This window comes from Ursus americanus, chromosome 1 (genome assembly GCF_024610735.1).
Source record: "Ursus americanus isolate L20-20 chromosome 1, mUrsAme1.1.p, whole genome shotgun sequence".
Classification (NCBI taxonomy): Eukaryota; Metazoa; Chordata; class Mammalia; order Carnivora; family Ursidae; genus Ursus; species Ursus americanus.
Window position 1 is genome coordinate 75,695,019 of NC_142127.1, and position 18,168 is coordinate 75,713,186.

An 18,168-nucleotide genomic window follows, 5' to 3' on the forward strand; every position below is an offset into this window, starting at 1 on the left:
AAGAAGCAGGCTCCCAGCGGAGGAGCCCGATGTGGGACTCGATCCCGGAACGCCGGGATCACGCCCTGAGCCGAAGGCAGACGCTTTAACGACTGCGCTACCCAGGCGCCCCTGACATGTCCCCTTTTTTGTTTTTTATTCCCCCACCTGAATCAGGTGCATGATTTTCATCTGCCATTTTGAACTCAATTTATGAAGATACCCATTTAAACAATAGCTATAATCTATTTAATTCTTTTTTCTTTTTTAAATTTAAAATCAATTAATTAACATATAGTGTATTATTAGTTTCAGAGGTAGAGTTTAGTGATTCATCAGTTGCATATAACACCCAGTGTTCATTCCATCAAGTGCCCTCCTTAATGCCCATCACGCCGTTACTCCATCCCCCCACCCCCTCCCCTCCAGCAACCCTCAGTTTGTTTCCTATAGTTAAAAAAAATATGGAATGCTTCACGAATTTGCGTGTCATCCTCGTGCAGGGGCCATGCTAATCTTCTCTGTATCCTTCCAATTTTAGTATATGTGCTGCCGAAGTGAGCACTAATCTGTTTAATTCTTTTTTTTTTTTTTAAGATTTTATTTATTTATTTGACAGAGAGAGAGACAGCCAGCAAGAGAGGGAACACAAGCAGGGGGAGTGGGAGAGGAAGAAGCAGGCTCCCAGCAGAGGAGCCTGATGTGGGGCTCGATCCCAGGACTCTGGGATCATGCCCTGAGCTGAAGGCAGACGCTTAACGACCGAGCCACCCAGGTGCCCCCTAATCTGTTTAATTCTTGATCAAATTTTTATGCAGTAACAGCGAACGTATTTCCAATTTTTTTCTATTCTCATTTTTATTTTACTGAAATGATTATATGCAGGATCAGCTTTTTCCATGTGCATTTTACAGTGAAGATTCATTTCAGTTGTCAGCTTTTTATCCTAGTCAAATTCTGTCCATTTTAACTACTGCAAAGGTGAGCTTTCTTTCGTGGCTATTATACTCCATGAAGCTATTTTTCCCTGTGACCTGGAGTATTCGTTGGATTAAAGAGGTAGGGTCAAAACATACCTTTTTGCCTGAAAGGCAAGAATTCAATATAGGTCATTTCTTATGATGGTAATGACGAGACAAGCATTACTTGCTCTAGCTACCTCACGGGAGGGAGGCTCAAGTGCAAAAATAGACGTGAAAGTGCTTCGTAAGGTGTAAAAGTTAAGTAAATGTCACTTTACTGATTGTTAAAACAAGTCATATAAATCCATCCTCCTGGAACTGTCCTAGAAGGCAACACCTTCCTGTTCCTGCTGTAATGTTATTTGCAAAAATGCCTGTGGACTTCAGCTGATTTTCTAAGTATATCCTAGTGAGCTAGTGACTTCACTCGCTGTCATCTGTTTTCCATTCTGACCTCATTAATTTTTCTTTCTCTAGCCGTTGTACTGAAATCCTCTGTGATGTAGAGACTAGCTTTGGTATTGTAATGGATTTGTACCATTGGTTATCAGTTTCATCATCTTGGTTGCTGTAATTGTTGCAAGAGATTGAATGCTAGATAGTGTTACTGGCTGGCGTTGTTTGAGAAAAATTAAAACAAACCTGTGACCAAATAGATGATATCTCAGCAGGGGTGCAGCTACACTGTTCTTATAAGAAATTCTTCTCTTATCACCCCTCTGTCTCTAGCTTAACACACTACTTGCTTGTACAAGAGTTTTGAAGGGAGTAGTGCGGCCACTGTTAATCTAAGCAAAGCTTACAAATTCTAGTATTTACTTTAAGGCCTGAAGTTTATAGGTTCAAGGTTTTTTTCCCTTTCTATATCCTGAAACAGCTTAAGATTTCAAGCATTGTTTTCAACAAACCACATTATTTATAAATATACTGCAAATATTAGGTAAAGGCCCATGAGAAGGAAGTGATCCAATTTCATCATATTGATTTTGTCCTGCTCCTAGGGTTAGTATAAGGACTAAGATATTTTTTCCTTTAAGAATCTGCTGCATTTCTTGTGTATAGTTTTGTTCTTAAAAGGTATCCTGCAAAAGAAGTGAAAGTTTGAGGATTAGCAATGCACTTGTTACTGGCAAAATGCTTCAGTTCCTTTTTTTAAAAAAGAGCTTTATTGACACATAATTCACAATACAATTCATCCATTCAAAGTGAAGAATTCAATAGTTTTTAGTGTATTCATAGAGTTGTGCAACCATTACCATGATCAATTTTGGCATGTTTTCATCACCCCAGCAGGAAACTCCTTACCCAGTACTTGTCACTCCTCATTTATTCCCAACTCCCCTCTTCCTCTACACCGCACCCCGCCCCCAACCACTAATCTATTTCCTGTCTCTAGACTTGCCTATTCAGGACATTTCATATAAATGGAATCATACAATATGTAGTCTTCTGTGACTGGCTTCTTTCACTCAACATATGGATTTCAAAGTTCATCCATGTTGTAGCATGTATCAGTACTCCACTACTTTTTATGGGTGAGTAATATTACATTGCATGGATATACCACATTTATTTACCCATTTATCAGTTAATGGACATTTGAATTATTTCTTCTTTATAGTTGTGATGAACAATGCTGGTGTGAATATTTGTGTAGATTTTTTTTTTTTTTCATTTCTCTTGGGCATATACCTAGGATTGGAATTACTGGATCATATGGTAAATCAACGCTTAACTTTTGAAGAACTGTCAAACTGTTTTCCAAAGTAACGGCACCATTTTACATTCTTATCAGCAATATCTCAGGGTTCCGATTTTCCACATCCTTTCTGATACAATTTTTTTAAAAGATTTTATTTATTTATTTGACAGAGAGAGAGAGAGAGAGAGCATGCGCACATGTGCATTCGCGCACAGCAGGAGGAGCAGGAGAGGGAGAAGCAGGCTCCCCGCTGCTGAGCAGGTAGCCTGATGAGGGGCTCAGTACCAGGACCCCAGGGTCATGACCTGAACCAAAGGCAGACGCCCAACTACTGAGCCACCCAAGCGCCCGCCTTTCTGATACTTTTATCCATCTTATTTATCTTAGCCACCTTACTGAGTGTAAAGTGGGACCTCATGGTGGTTTTGATTTGTATTTCCCTAATGCTTAATGAAATTGAACATCATTTCATATTTTTATTGGTCATTTGTATATCTTCTTTGGAGAGATGTCTGCTTAGAGCCTTTGCCCATTCTTAAGTTGGGTTTTCACTTTTAGTTTAGGAAATTCATTTCATATCTTAAATTCCTCTGAAAATTTCTCCTGATGTTTTCTCTGCTACTTAAAAAGTATGCCTTATTTCCATTCATCTATGCATTCAAATAAGTCCTGCATTTATTGAGGACCTAATATGTGTCAGATTTATGCTAAATCCTGAGTCTAAAGTCCCAAGCCTTAAGGAATTCATAATCTTCTGGCTTCACAAAGAGATAATTTACAATACAATGGTGTAAATGCTATTGTAAACCTCACAATGGGAGATTAAATTGGCTCAACAACAAAACCCTTTCAGGGATAAGGACAAGAAGATTTTAACTAATGTTACAGATGAAATATAATGGAGACCAGTTTTTTTGCAGAAGGTGGAAAAAAGTCCAAGTATACAAATTATCCGTCTCATCAGTCAACAGTACTACTGAAACTCTGATCACATCAAGCATGGAGTTAGCTGAGTGAGAGAAACTGGCATGGAGCCGAACTTGCGGGGCAGAGCTCTGACCAAGACTTGTCAGCAATGCAATTGATCATTCAGAAACTACAGGTTTAGAAAATATCATTGCTTTTGCAAATAATAATAAAGGCATCGATCTCAGAAGCCACCTTGCATCTCAGCCAGATCTGCATGGTTCAAGGACAGATAAAACACCTAAAGAACACATAAAAGAAAGTCAGCATTGGACTACGCAAGAAGATAAATCAAAACAGAAAACATGACTTAGCCATTTACAGGTAAGGTTTTCACCAGTTCTATAATGAAGAGGAGGTGAAAATCAATATCAGAATCTTCTGCATTTCATTTATGGGTTGTTGCATACAGACATGCTTGTGTTGACTGCATACAGGAGCTCTTTTACATTTTAGCCACGTGGTAAGTTGTTTTTCTGACTTCCTGATCCCTTGCTTGAAGACAGTACTCCCATTCCAGCTAAACACGTGAATTGGTGGAACCTGCCAGGGACAGTTAAAATTCTAGTGCCTGAATAGTTTATTTAACTGTTTCTAGTTCTTTTCCATCAAGGGCTTGAGGAGACTTGCATAGATGATATAAGACAATAAAATAGAAAAAAATAAAAACAAAAAAGATAGGGGTGCCCAGGTGGCTCGGTTGGTTAAGTATTCAACTCTTGATTTCAGCTCAGGTCTTGATCTCAGGGTTGTGAGTTCAAGCCCTGCATTGGGCTCCACGCTGGGCATGGAACACACTCAAAATAAATAAATAAATAAATAAATAAATAAATAAATAAATAAATAAATAAATAAATAGGGGCACCTGGGTGGCTTAGTCAGATGAGCGTCTGACTCCATTTTGGCTCAGGTCATGATCTTGGGGTCATGAGATCGAGCCCCACGTCGAATTCCATGCTTAGCGGGGAGTCTGCTTGAGAATCTCTGTTTCCCTCTCCCTCTCCCCTCCCCCCACTCACAAAAGCTCTCTCTCTCTCAAATAAATAAATCTTTAAAAATACATAAATACGGGGGTGCCTGGGTGGCTCAGTTGGTTCAGTGTCTGCCTTCAGCTTAGGTCATGATCCCAGGGTCCTGGAATCGAGTCCCACATTGGGCTCCCTACTCAGTAGGGAGCCTGCTTCTTCCTCTCCCACTGCCTGCCGCTCCCCCTGCTTGTGCTGTCTCTCTCTCTCTCAAATAAATGAATAAAATCTTTAAAAAAATACATAAAAACATAAATAAATAAATAAATAGTCACAAATCTAATCAGTAATAAACCAGAGTATTAAATAAAATATTAATATATCCAGAAGATGTTAACAAATATTAGGGTATGGTGCTGATTATAAAGTGTCATCTGTAAAATAATTTGTTTTTTGATAATGTTCAGAGAGTTTGCATTTTTTGCATTTCCTTACCTTGAGTATAATATTTGCTCTGGACACCAAAGACTACTTGTGGGCTTTTTTGGTTTTTGGTTTTTGTTTTAATTTTCTTTGTCTGGAATACTATTTGAAATATTTTTTTCTAATTAAAAAAATAGTACATTGTAGGAAGTCAAAATGTATCAAAAAGTATAAAGAAGAAAATAAAATTAAAAATCACCCAGAGTCCCCACCCCTCCCAAATCAAAATCAGAAACAATAAAAATAGAAGAGGAAATTTACACTACTCCAGAGTGTGAACAAAGCTTTTTGGGAACTCGGAGGACAAGGCAGGTAATGATGATCTGGGAATTGGAGAATGCTTAACCCTGCAATTATGTTGGGTTTTGAAAAAGGACCAGAAGATGCCTGGAGCTGGGGCAAGGAAAGATGCAGGAGGTGGAGGGAATACTCTGTAGAAAATGACAGGGCCCCTCCTCCCTTTTCTTTTTAATTAGAAAGGAGGTAAATTCGGGGAAAGGCATGGTATGTCAGTGAACTGCAAGAGGTTTAAGTGTGTCTGGACTCCAGGGGTAAAAAAGAGAGATAAAGCTGGAAAGATTGTGAAGACTTTTGCTCATAAAGCTAAGAAATTAGGTGTCATACTATAGAACTGTCCTTAATGATACTGAAATAGGTGAGACAATGGACAACTAGAAAAGTGATGTTGGTCACGAAACATTTTTTTAGATTTTATTTATTTATTTTAGATTTTGTTTTCAAGTAATCTCTACATCCTACAAAGGGCTGAAATTTACAACCCTGAGATCGAGTCACATCACTGACTGCCGGCCGGGCACCCCTGGTCATGAAACTTTTAACTAGAAAATTGTTACTTGGCCTCATCACCCCACCATATTTTCCTCTGTTTCCCTGTTTGCTATCACTAAAGCTTTGTGGTCAAGATAAAACAATCCTTATAGGGAGATGCAGGAAGGCAAGACAATGGCAAGTATTTCTTACAGATGTTCTACATAAAAACTTGGCAAAGAGAAGGCATATGAGTAATCCTTAGCTGTGAAACCATTCTAGTAATAGTTTGTGTTTGGTACATTTCCCTGAAGGCTCTTATTTTTGGAAATATGGAAAGATTATTCTGTAATATTTGAAAAAGGAAAAAAAAAACCCTTCAAGTGTGATGGCTCCACTTTTTTATTCTGTGTTTTAAGAATAAAAGTATGTAACCTATTTCTGGATAGTAGCAGATACACAGTGAGAATATCGATTAATATAAGAATTATATAATGGAAAACAATCTCTCCCAAGAGCAATGAGTTAGCCAGTAGTAGGCGATGATGGTTCTAAAGCAAAGAATATTACAGATGCCAGAGATACTGTCCGCCTTGTGCTGGATGAGATAGAGACATGCCCGGAGAGAAGCAACCCATCATCAGCCTTGTTTTGAATTGTTACTTTATAACTGAAACTTGGATTTCTCTCCATAAAAAGGAGTGGGTGGTCATCTTGCTTTTTGAACATTTAGACGAAGATTTTATCCTAAATTTGTTGTATGATTTGGTTTCCTAACACAAAAGAGGTTTTGAAATTGGTCTTTTAGTTGAAGGGAAAAGGAATACATTTAAGTGGAAAAGGTTCAAAGTTTAAAGCATGATTAGTTTTGTGTTTGGAAAATAAAAACATCACATTTTAGGTTTAAATATCTAATCAGTTTGAATAGGGAAGATTCTAGATTAAGGAAGAAAAAGTAAGTTTGGATGTGAATACTTCTGTATTCCAGGGTCCTCTAAAAAGGATGAATAAGTATTTATCTTAGATACAGTGAAGGTTGTGAGGATGCGTATTACAGTAGCTTCAGCTGCTCTTGAAATTATTTGTGTAATTTCTACAAGCAGATAGTCCAGTGCAGTTATTTGGAGGTCATTATGAAAGGCCAGATAAATATTTATCAAAAGCCAGAAAAACTAAAATGCAAGGCCGTAAGACAGCCTTGTTTTCTAACTTCAGTACATTTCAAATGCTTATGCAACAGCCTCCGCATCCAAGTGAGAAAAATGTTGATATGCTTAATAACTGGAAAAAGTATTGAAAAAGTCTCAAACATTCCTAGAATGTACAGTAAAAGAAATATATTCTTTTATCGTTTTTTTCTAATCCTCAAGATACAAACAAGCCTATGAAAGATCAAAATTTTTTTCCTTGTTTTGTGTTCTCAGTTGGCTGGCTTTTCACTTCAGCGACTGTTGAACACATTCTGGGTTTGTAGCAGCATATGATACAGTCACCGTTCTCTGATATTATACATCTTTCTGAAGAAATACGATTTTAACACATTATAGGGCACTTGGCTGGCTCAGTTGGTAAAGAATGCAAATCTTGATCTCTGGGTCATGAATTTAAGCCTCACATTGGGCATAGGGTTTACTTTTTTTTTTTTAAGATTTTTATTTATTTATTTGTCAGAGAGAGAGAGAGAGAGCATGAGCAGGGGGAGTAGCAGGCAGAGGGAGAAGCAGGCTCCCTGCCAAGCAAGGAACCCTATGTGGGGCTCTATCCCAGGACTCTGGGATCATGACCTGAGCCAAAGGCAGGCGCTTAACTGACTGAACTGCCCAGGCATCCCCTAGAGTTTACTTAAAAATAAAAAAAGATTTTAACACATTAAATAATTGTATGTGAAATAGGGGCACCTGGGTGGCTCAGTCGGTTAGGCAGCTGTCTTTTGGTTTCAGCTCAGGTTTTGATTTCATGGTCATGTGATTGAGCCCCACATAGGGTTCCATGCTCAGATTCGCTCTCCCTCCCCTTCCCACTCTGCCCCTCCTCCTGTGCGTGCAAGTTCTCTCTCTCTCAAATAAATAAAATTAAAAAAAAAAATAATTGTAGGGGCACCTGGGTGGCTCAGTTGGCTAAGCGTCTACCTTCAGCTGAGGTCATGATCCCCAGGTCCTGGGATCACACTCCAAGAGTGAGGGGTTGGACTCCCTGCTCAGTGGGGAGCCTGCTTCTCCCTCTCCCCCCACCTCCTTGCCCCCACTCGTGTTCTCTCTCGCTCTCTGTCTCTCTTTCAAATAAATAAATAAAATCTTACAAAAATAATTGTACATGAAATAGAAATAGCTTGTGCTTTTTTTAAAAAAGATTTTATTTATTTATTTATTTGAGAGAGAGAGAGAGAGAGAAAGTATTCATACACAAGCACACAGTAGGGAGGGGCAGAGGGAGAGGAAGAGTCTTAAGCAGACTCTTTGTTGAGCACGGAGCCCAATCTCACCACACTGAGATCATGACCTGAGCAGAAACCAAGAGTCAGATGCTTAACTGAAGAGTCACCCAGACCCCCCTAACTTGTGCTTTTATCACTTCTTTGACAACATTGGATAACTATGTTATGCTTATCATACTGAAATAGAGAGCTTTAGAAGTTAATACTGAGGGGTGCCTGGGTGGCTTAGTCAGTTAGGCTTTGGACTCTTGATTTCTGCTCAGGTCATGTTCTTGGGTTGAGAGATCGAGCCCTGCCTCGGACTCCACAGTCAGCACATAGTCTGCTTGTCCCTCTCCCTCCCCGTGCTTGCACGCACACTCTCTGTCTCTCGAAACACAAATAAAATTTTTTAAAAAGTTAATACTGATAAAGCATTTATACAATATTATACAGACAAAAAGGATTTAATAAATGCTTGTTGATTGATTAGTAACTTTCATAAGTCATAATATTTCTGGATAAGTTGTAAAGGGTGATTCAGACCTTTCTGGAGATTACAAAGGGTATATTATATATTTTGATCACATATTAGCATATAAGAGGAAAAATCACTTCTAAATTCTTGCTATAAAGAGTGGGAATCACACACATTAAGAAGAAAAATGAAAAAAAAGGGAAGAAAAATGTAAAAAACAGTGATTTTTTCCCTATAAAATTATATAACGCAGGACTCAAAATTATACAAATAGCTCCACCTATTTCATGAGTAAGTTTAAACAAAGAATCACTACATTTTCACTAATACAAAATAATACACTGTAGAAAGCCTTTTTCTTAAATATTTGTTTTCAACTTGTGTCCTTTAGGATAGAAATGAAACCTGTCATTAAGTGTAATTTTCCTAAAATAGGAAATTTGTGATACAAATAAATAAGAGGGTTTTAGAGCTGAAGAGAAACAGGGATAGCTAGTTCAAACTTATTTTACAGATGAGAAACTGAGGCCTAGAGAAATGAAAATGATTTGTTCGAAGGCACAGAACTGTAGTAGTAGAATCAATAGCAGATCTAAAACCAAAGTGTTAGGGGCGCCTGGCTGGCTCAGTCTGTAGAGCATGTGACTCTTGATCTTGGGGTTGTGAGTTTGAGCCCCATGTTGGATGTAGAGATTACTTAAAAAAACAAAAACAAAAGCAAAAAAAACCCAAAGCTTTAGGAACACCACACCTAATCATTTCCTTTAACAATTTAGGTGATTTACTGACATAAGAAGATACTCTGTGGATATTGAATATTGCCATTCTGCATGGGTATAAAAAAAGGTGTTTCTTGCATTGATCCAATGACTTGATCACTTGATATGGTTCTCTTACTATATGGAGTTAACCAAATCCTAAAACTGTAGAACTACTCAAAAACTCCATATTCAAATTCTTCCATTACCCACTTTGATTCTTTTAACCACTGTAATTTCAATAATTTTCTTTTTTTTTCCAAACGGAAGTTCTCATATTTATTACTGAGCCAACCTACTGATGCAGAAGCATAGTAACAGAGAAGAATCATTTTCTTAATCAAACATGTCTATTATTCAGGTAGTAGTGATGTTTGCAGAGTGATAATGTTATGAGCAAGTGACCTTCATGCAGCATAAATATATGTGACAACTCAATGTGATTCCTTATAGACCCAGATTAGTTCTTCTCCAATGTGCCCTCTTAGAGTTGTACCTGATTTTATTACCAGTTTTCATCTGAATCCACTGGGGAATGGGACGATTCTGCTTTTGTTTCTTGGCCAGGAATTGCTTAATCCTGAAAGTCTTGTGAGAAAAGATGATAAGGAACAGTCAACCACACACACCACAGTGGTGGAGAAAAGGAGAGAGCTCAAATAATTTTCTACCAGGGGCACCTGGCTGGCTCGGTAAGAGAATCATGCAAATCTTGATCTTGGGGTCATGAGTTCGCACCTGACGTTGGGTGTAGAGATTACCTAAATAAATAAAACTTTAAAAAAATAATTTTCTTCCAATGGCCAGTCTTTGTAATTTCCTTTGTGTCTGCGTACTCTTGGTACCCATGACTAAGTTCAGGTGTTCCAGACCCTTATATTGATCCCCTTGAATCTTTGTATTATTTAGTGGTATGTTCAGTGGTTTGATTTGTTTCTGTAATTTAAAAAATATTTAGCTATTCTCCTTCATAATTCTCATTTGTGAATCATGTCCTGGTTTTGTAAAAATGCACTGACATTATAATAGTCTTACACCAATGTTGCCTGTTATTTAGGAACTTTATCTGTTGAAGGTAGCACATATTATATTACCCTATATAGGTTAGATTATGCTCAATAACTATCCTGTAACTTCTGTAGCTTAACATAAAAGTTTATTTATGCTCAATAACTATCCTCAATACCTAACTTTTGTAGCTTTAAATTTTTTTCTAAAGATTTTATTTTATTTTTTAAAAGTTTTTATTTAAGTAATCTCTATATCCAAATGTGGGGCTCGAACTCACAATCCTGAGATCAAGAGTCACATGCTCTACTGACTGAGCCAGCCAGGCGCCTCTTGTCTGCTTTTTTTTTTTTTCTAAGATTTATTTATTTATTTGAGAGCGAGAGTGTGGGGTGAAGAGAGGCAGAGGGAGGGGGGACATGGGGCTTGATCTCACAACCTTAAGATCATGACCCAAACCTAAATCAAGGGTCGGATGCTCAACTGACTGAGACATACAAGCAGCCCCCTGTCTGCCTTTCTTAATACTTTCTTAGGATAAAGTCCTAGAATTTCATTGATATTCTTAGAATAATATTTTTGAAGAATATGAGCTAATTTATCCTATTATAGCATAAATCTTTTTTAGAAAGATTTAAAAAATGTCCTTATTTAAGTGAGAATGGGGAGAGAGAGAGAGAGAGTGAGCATGCAGGTGCAGGCAGAGGGAGGGACAGAGGGAGAGACTCAAGCAGACTCCCTGCTGAATGCAGAGCCCAGCGTGGAGCTCTATCCCATGACCCCATGGTCACAACCTGAGCTGAAATCAAGAGTTGGGTGCTTAACCAACTGAGCCACCCAGCCGCCCCCAAAAGTGTAAATTTTAAAGCCAATTATTTTCAGATTGTAATAATGTAAACGATAAATAAATATAAATTCAGATTCTAATCCTGTAAAATACACATGTATATAAATATAAATGTATTCAAAATATGAACAAATTTCAGGGGCTCACCCAAAGTTATCTATGAAAAAAATTTCCTTAGCAAGTCAACTGAAAAGCATGAATAAGATTCTAGGAAACATCTTTCTTTTATTTTTTTTAATTAAAAAATTTTTTTCAGGGGTGCCTGGGTGGCTCAGTTGGTTAAGCGTCTGCTTTCGGCTCAAGTCATGATCCCAGGATCCTGGGATCAAGCCCTGCTTCAGGCTCCCTGCTTGGTGAGCCTGCTTCTCTCCCTCCCTCTGCCTGCTGCTCCCCCTGCTGTGCTCTCTCTCTCTCTCTCTTGCAAATAAGTAAATAAAATCTTTAAATCATTTATTTATTTATTTATTTATTTATTTATTTATTTATTTATTTATATTTTTTAGAGAGGGGAGGAAAGGCAGAGGGAGAGGGACAAAGAGAATCTTAGGCAGGCTCCATGCCCAGCACCAAGCCTGATGCCAGGCTAGATCTCAAAACCCTGAAATCATGACCTGAGCTGAAATCAAGAGTTGGACACTTGATCGACTGAGCCACCCAGTCGCCTATCATTTTTCTTTTAAGTGGGCCAATATTTCATACTCTTTTGTAGACTCATTATTAAGCTTGGGATGCCTGGGTGGCTCAGTTGAGCATCTGCCTTTGGCTCAGGTTATGATCCCAGGATCCTAGGATCGAGTCTTGCATTGGGCTCCTTGCTTAAGGCGAGCCTGCTTCTTTCTCTGCCAGCTGCTGCCCCTGCTTGTGCTCTGTCTCTCTCTCAATCTCTCTCCTTCTCTGACAAATAAATAAAACCTTAAAAAAAAAAGACTCATTATTAAGTTTAACTCACTATTACTTTGACACACTGGTTTCTTTAAATAAAATATTTATATATCCCATGGATCAGACCTCATTGACTCATTGACTCAGGTGCCCTTTCCCTTGACTTAATCTAAGTTAGTGAATGTTTGCCATATCATTTTCTGCTTTCTTAAACTTAGGTCTGAAGAACTAATACTGTCTATGTAATAACACGACTTAAATAGTGATCCTAACCTGAAAAAGGCTATCTTAGTGTAGGATGAAACATGAACGTATCCTTAAAGTACATAGCCAGAGCAAAATGACTGTGTTCATGAAGATCAGTTGTTATCCTAACTACCCTATTCCTGGGTCAAATGGAGGATTCACAGATTCTAGGAATTCTAAGATCTTGGCACCATCCCTATTCACCCTGTCATAAGGGCAGTGCCAAACAATTCCAATTCAGTTCATTTCAACAGTCTTTATTGAGGACCTGTTATATGCTCATTACTGTGCTTATTGCTGCAGATAGAGTGATAAATAAGAGATCATCCCTCTTTTTAATCTAGTAGGGGAGAAAACAAAAGCAAGTAACCAAAATGCAGCCTGACAAGCACAATATTAGAAGCTTATAAAAGATAAAGAAGTAACGCAGGGGTGCCTGGCTTGCTCAGTCTGTAGGGCCTGTGACTCTTGATGTCTGGGGTTGTGAGTTCGAGCCTCATGTTGGGCCTAGAACTTACTTTAAAAAAAAAAAGTAATGCAAAAAGGGGATAATTAATTCTGTTTGGCTGTGGGATCAGGGGAATCTTCTTAGAAGTAGTACTGTTTGAGCTGGGTGTTGTATGGTGAACAAAAATTAAGGAGAAGGGGAAAGTGCATTCTTGGCAAATAAAACAGTAAGCACAAAGGCATGTGTATTTGAGGAAGTGTAACTTCTTTGGTATCACAGAGCTCTCCAAGAGCAGAGACCGGCTTTTTTGCTTATTGTATCCACAGTAGCCTAGTACAGAGCCTGGAGCACAATAGAAAATAATTATTTGCTGAATAGAAGAATGAATGAGAGGGAGGCTTGTGTCATTTTAAGGAGTTTTAATTTAACCTTGTACCTGCCATAGGCTTAAGTTAACTGGAAGCCAGTGGACAGGGAGTCTTGGAAATTAAGTTTGTAGGAGTCAGTCCCTAACAAAGAAGAAAAGGAAAGGTAATGAACTGAGAGCAAACAGGCAAATGATCCACACCCTTGTTATTGCCTACTAGCCTTGTATGACGTGGCACATGCCTACCTCTCTAACTTCATCTCCCATGCTCCAATAAACTGGCCTCCTTTTCTTTTTTTCTTTCTCATTTCAATTGGAAAAAAATTTTTTTAAATTATTATTTTTTAAATCTGGGTATAGTGGACACATAATGTTACATTAGTTTCAGGTAATAAAAACTGAACTTTTTATTCCTCAAATATACCAAGATTGTTCTAACCAGTTCAAGGCCTTTGCTTGTTTCCTAAGCGAAAAGACTCCTCTACCAGATCTCTGCCTAGCAGAGATCACGTGATACCTCAGGGATCAAGTTGTACCTCCCCAAACAGGACTTACCTTGTAAGTCCTTTTAAGGTAGAACAGCTGTCCCTCTCATACTGTCTCTCCTTTCTAAAAGGTAATGTGGTGAACATAACCTAAGGTGATCTGCAATCATCTATACCCTTGTAAAATCCCTTCTTGAGAGTGGGTCGAACCTGTGATTTGCTTCTAACCAACTGAATATGGAAAAGGTGATGGGATACCACTCCTATGATTATGTAAGATTCCGTCTTAACAGACTGGAGCAAGAGAGACTTTCTTTGTTGGCTTTGACTAAGCTACTAGGTTGTGAGAATACCTATGGAGAGGGCCACATGGTAAGGAATTTTAGGGGACTCTAGGAGCTAAGAGCAGCCCCTGGCACCTGAATGAACTTACAAGGAGATTCTTCCTCAGTCAAACCTCCAGATGAGAATGACACCTGGCTGACACCTTGATTGTAATCTTGTGAGAACCTGAGCAGAGGACCTTGCTAAATCATGCCTGGACTCCTGATATATGGAAATTGTGAGATAATAAATATGGGTTGGTTTGAATTGCTAAATTTTGGTAATTTGTTAAACAGTAACAGAAAATGGATACAGGTAAATATTATGAGAGGATGAGAGGAAGGAACTTGGCTCCCTTGTTCCTTGCTGTGTCATTATACCTAGAATAGTGACTGGCACATAGTTCAATACACATTTGTTGGTTTTATAAATGAATAAAAAGATGAATGGAGGAATTTTAGCTGGATGGGGGGAGAGGACAGGACTGGATTCTAGGAACATGGCTAGTCAAACAGGCTATTAGTATTTAAGTTTTGGATGGAGTCAAAAGTTATATACAAAAAATATATATATATGCGAATTTTCAACTGCATGGAGGTTGGTGACCCTAACTCCTGCATTGGTCAAGTGTCAACTATATTTTTCCTCCTCCTCCTGCTTCTTCCAAAGTCTAAGTATTAGTAAAAATTTTACCATATTTTGGGGTAGCTTGGAGAATAAATAGTGTCCTACTGTTTGGAGGAAAGCAGAGCTCAGTGTCTGGCATCAGCAAGGAAAAGCTCTTACATGGTATCAGTAGAGAAGTCGAGAGCAAATCAGGTAAACTTGTGGAAAATATAAGTCTTCCTCTGGGATCTTTCAATGCTTGGGAAGAAGCTGGGTTCTCTTGCTGTTAGTCACTCAGGATGGGAAGCTCAGATGATTTTATTTTGTTCTAAATGGAAGGAAAGGGAAGGGTGACTGCAGATGCTGGGCTAACTAAAATTTCAAAAGTTAGACAAAAGAAGGAAAGAAATGGGACAAAAGATCTAGGTTCCAAAAGTAAAGCTTTATTATTATTATTTTTAAGCTTTTCTTATTCTTTTTCCTTTTTTAAAGATTTATTTATTTATTTTAGGGGGCCAGGGTGCAGAGGGAGAGAGAATCCCAAGCAGACTCTGTGCTGAGCACAGAGCCTGACAGGGGACTGGATCTCATGACCTCGAGATCATGACCCGAGCAGAACGCCCAACTGACTGTGCCACCCAGAGAGAAATTTAAGCTTGCTTTTAGGTTCAGAGGTTATCAAAGGGAGACTCTTATCAATCTCCAATCTCATTTTCCTTGTACTGCACAATTGGGTTTTCCCCTCTTCCAAAAGGAGACTATGCCATGTCCTATTTCTCAGTTGGGTCCTCAAGATTAAGTCCTGAAGTTTCTTTTCTTTCTTTTTCTTTTTCTTTTCTTTTCTTTTCTTTTCTTTTCTTTTCTTTTCTTTTCTTTTCTTTCTTCCTTCCTTCCTTTCTTTCTTTCTTTCCTTCTTTCTTTTTTTTTTTTTTAAGATTATTTATTTATTTATTTGACAGAGAGAGACAGCCAGCGAGAGAGGGAACACAGGCAGGGGGAGTGGGAGACGAAGAAACAGGCTCCCCGCTGAGCAAGGAGCCCGATGTGGGGCTTGATCCCAGGACTCTGGGATCACACCCTGAGCCGAAGGCAGACGCTTAACGGCTGAGCCATCCAGGTGCCCCAGTCCTGAAGTTTCTAAGCAGCTTCAGTTTGTCTTTCATTATTTTGACCCTGTAGTGTGTCCCAGAGCTAACTTCTGGGCATCTGTATTATTTTTCTTCTAGAGTTAAGAGTTGTTTTTTTTTTTTTTTTCTACTTTTCTTTGACAGCATCCCTTCATAATGATAAATTTTGTTCTTAGAAGTATTCAGTATCTCTGAGCTTAGGTAACTCCTTTTTGTCCTTATTCATATAACAGGGTTTCTGCCTAGGTCCTTATTCCAATGCTTGTCCTAATAATTTGCTTAGTTTCCCCAGACCCCTCCTAAAACCAGGGCTTTCCTTTTACAAGTCTTCTACCTCAGAGGAGAGCTATAATCCATGAGGGGCCATAATACAGAGTGAAGATCCATCAGTCTTATAGACACTGTTGGTCCCCTTGGATTTCTGTATTGCTCCCTTCATTTCTTGATTTCTTATGCCAGAGTTTTCCCCTTATGTTAGAAGACCCTCCTATCCTACTTGGGCTTTTGGTGATTAGAGTACTGGTGATTGTTTCCCCCTTGCACACGGTGGTAGTATTAAGGTTGTTGTCAAATTTTATGTTCTCCTAGTAACATGGTATAGTATTACATTTCCCTTTTCTCTTGAAGTGAGGATTGACCATGTGACTTCTTTAGCCAATAAAATGTGATTGGAAGTGAGGTGTATTGCTTCTGAGTTGAAGCATTTTATTAGTTAGAGCAAAAACACTGCAGCACTAGCAATTAAATTTTATGATCCTTACTGTAGCAATCTTTTCTTTTGTTTTTTAAGGAGGCTGTACACCTAACATGGGGCTTGAAATCAAGACCCCAAGATCAAGAGTTACATGTTTTACCGACTGAGCCAGCCAGGTACTCCCCTAACTATAGGAATCTTGAAAGCATGTATCTCAGTGAAGTCTCCAATCGTCTGGTGACCTCAGTGACTAGAATGAGCAGAATCCATGTAGTGGATATTGTAGTGAGCTTTGCAGATCTACCCTTTAGGACTAAAGCATAACCTCTCCCAACTGCTGGAAAGTCTGGTGGCTGACAGCTTTCAGTTGGGTTCCTCTCTGAGGGTTGGTCTTGGCTAAAGAGAGTCCTCTCATCCAAGGGTCATCTCCTTTCCCTGGGTGCAGCCCATATCCAATGACAAGTTGGTGGGAGGGTGTAATGATCAGGCCTCCTGTCCCAATTTAGGACAGTGCTGAATGGCCATCCCAGCTCCAGAGCTCCCTGCAGAACTGGCTGAAGCCTCAGTTGCAACTGTTGTAGTTCAAGTTCTCCCTTTCAGTGATTTTCTGACCCTCAGTCTCCAGAGGTTGTTCTTGAGAGCACTACCCAATAACCTCCTGAATGCAAATCTCAGTTTCAGGGTCTGTTTCCCAATGAATCTTACTTGTAATAGGCTTCCTGATGACTTGTATCAAACATGTAACATGTGTGAGAAATAACACTTTTGTTGCTATAAGATGCTGAGATGTTTGTTACAATCTAGCCTATCCTGACTAGTGCAGATACCAAAACTTGCCTCCCCTGCCAATCCTTTGTTTTCACTTGAGCTTGACTTGTATTGTCTGTCTGATCTTCATGGACATATTGATGGCCCAGTTCTAGTTCTTCTCTGATGGTCTTTCTCATAGTGAGTGAACAGCCATGTCCCAACTGAGATATTACAAGGAGCAACAGAAAAGGGAAGAGGGATGCCTATCTAGTTGTCTACTAATTATTCCTACCAAGTCAGTGGCATATATATTTTTCATGTAAATTTCCTAGGATCCTTTCTTCTTCTTTTATATATTTTACCATACATTTATAATATGTATAAGGTTACTTAATGTTTCTTAGGAAAATTTTATGCAAATAAAAATAGAATAATCAAGTACTTAATCCCAATTTGAGAAAGAACAGTATACTATTAATTAATAAACTTTCTGCACCTCTAACTTACTAAAATCCCATTTCTCTGAGTGCTAGATCTTATTTCTTGAAAGTCAAATGGCAAAACAATACCAGTTTCTTATTTTAGGCCTTTTGGGCAAACAAAATATAGTAATAAAGCTAATGAATCAAAGCTCCTTCTAATTTTTTCTTTTTAAGGGATTTTAATGTATAGAAATATTTCTTTCTGCCTGAAGGGTAAACAGTATAAAAATATTTCCACTAAAGAGTCTGAGAATCCTGGGTTGGTATTATCAAAACCCGTAATTATACTAGATGTTTAGTATGATAACGCAACTAGTTTAAGGAATGTGGAGGTTTATTTACATCAAGTTCAGATAAAGAGATAAAAGGGGACTTGAACACGCAAATAAAGGGTATGACTTCAGCAGTGTATCTATGAATGTGTCTTT

General features: G+C 38.5%; 1 non-coding gene across 1 annotated transcript; it reads right to left on the bottom strand.

Annotated features, from left to right (window-relative positions):
* Positions 1-437: 437 nt before the first annotated feature.
* Positions 438-544, bottom strand: LOC123798329 (U6 spliceosomal RNA). The gene has a single exon (XR_006781251.2). It is a non-coding gene; the product is annotated as a U6 spliceosomal RNA (small nuclear RNA).
* Positions 545-18,168: the final 17,624 nt, after the last annotated feature.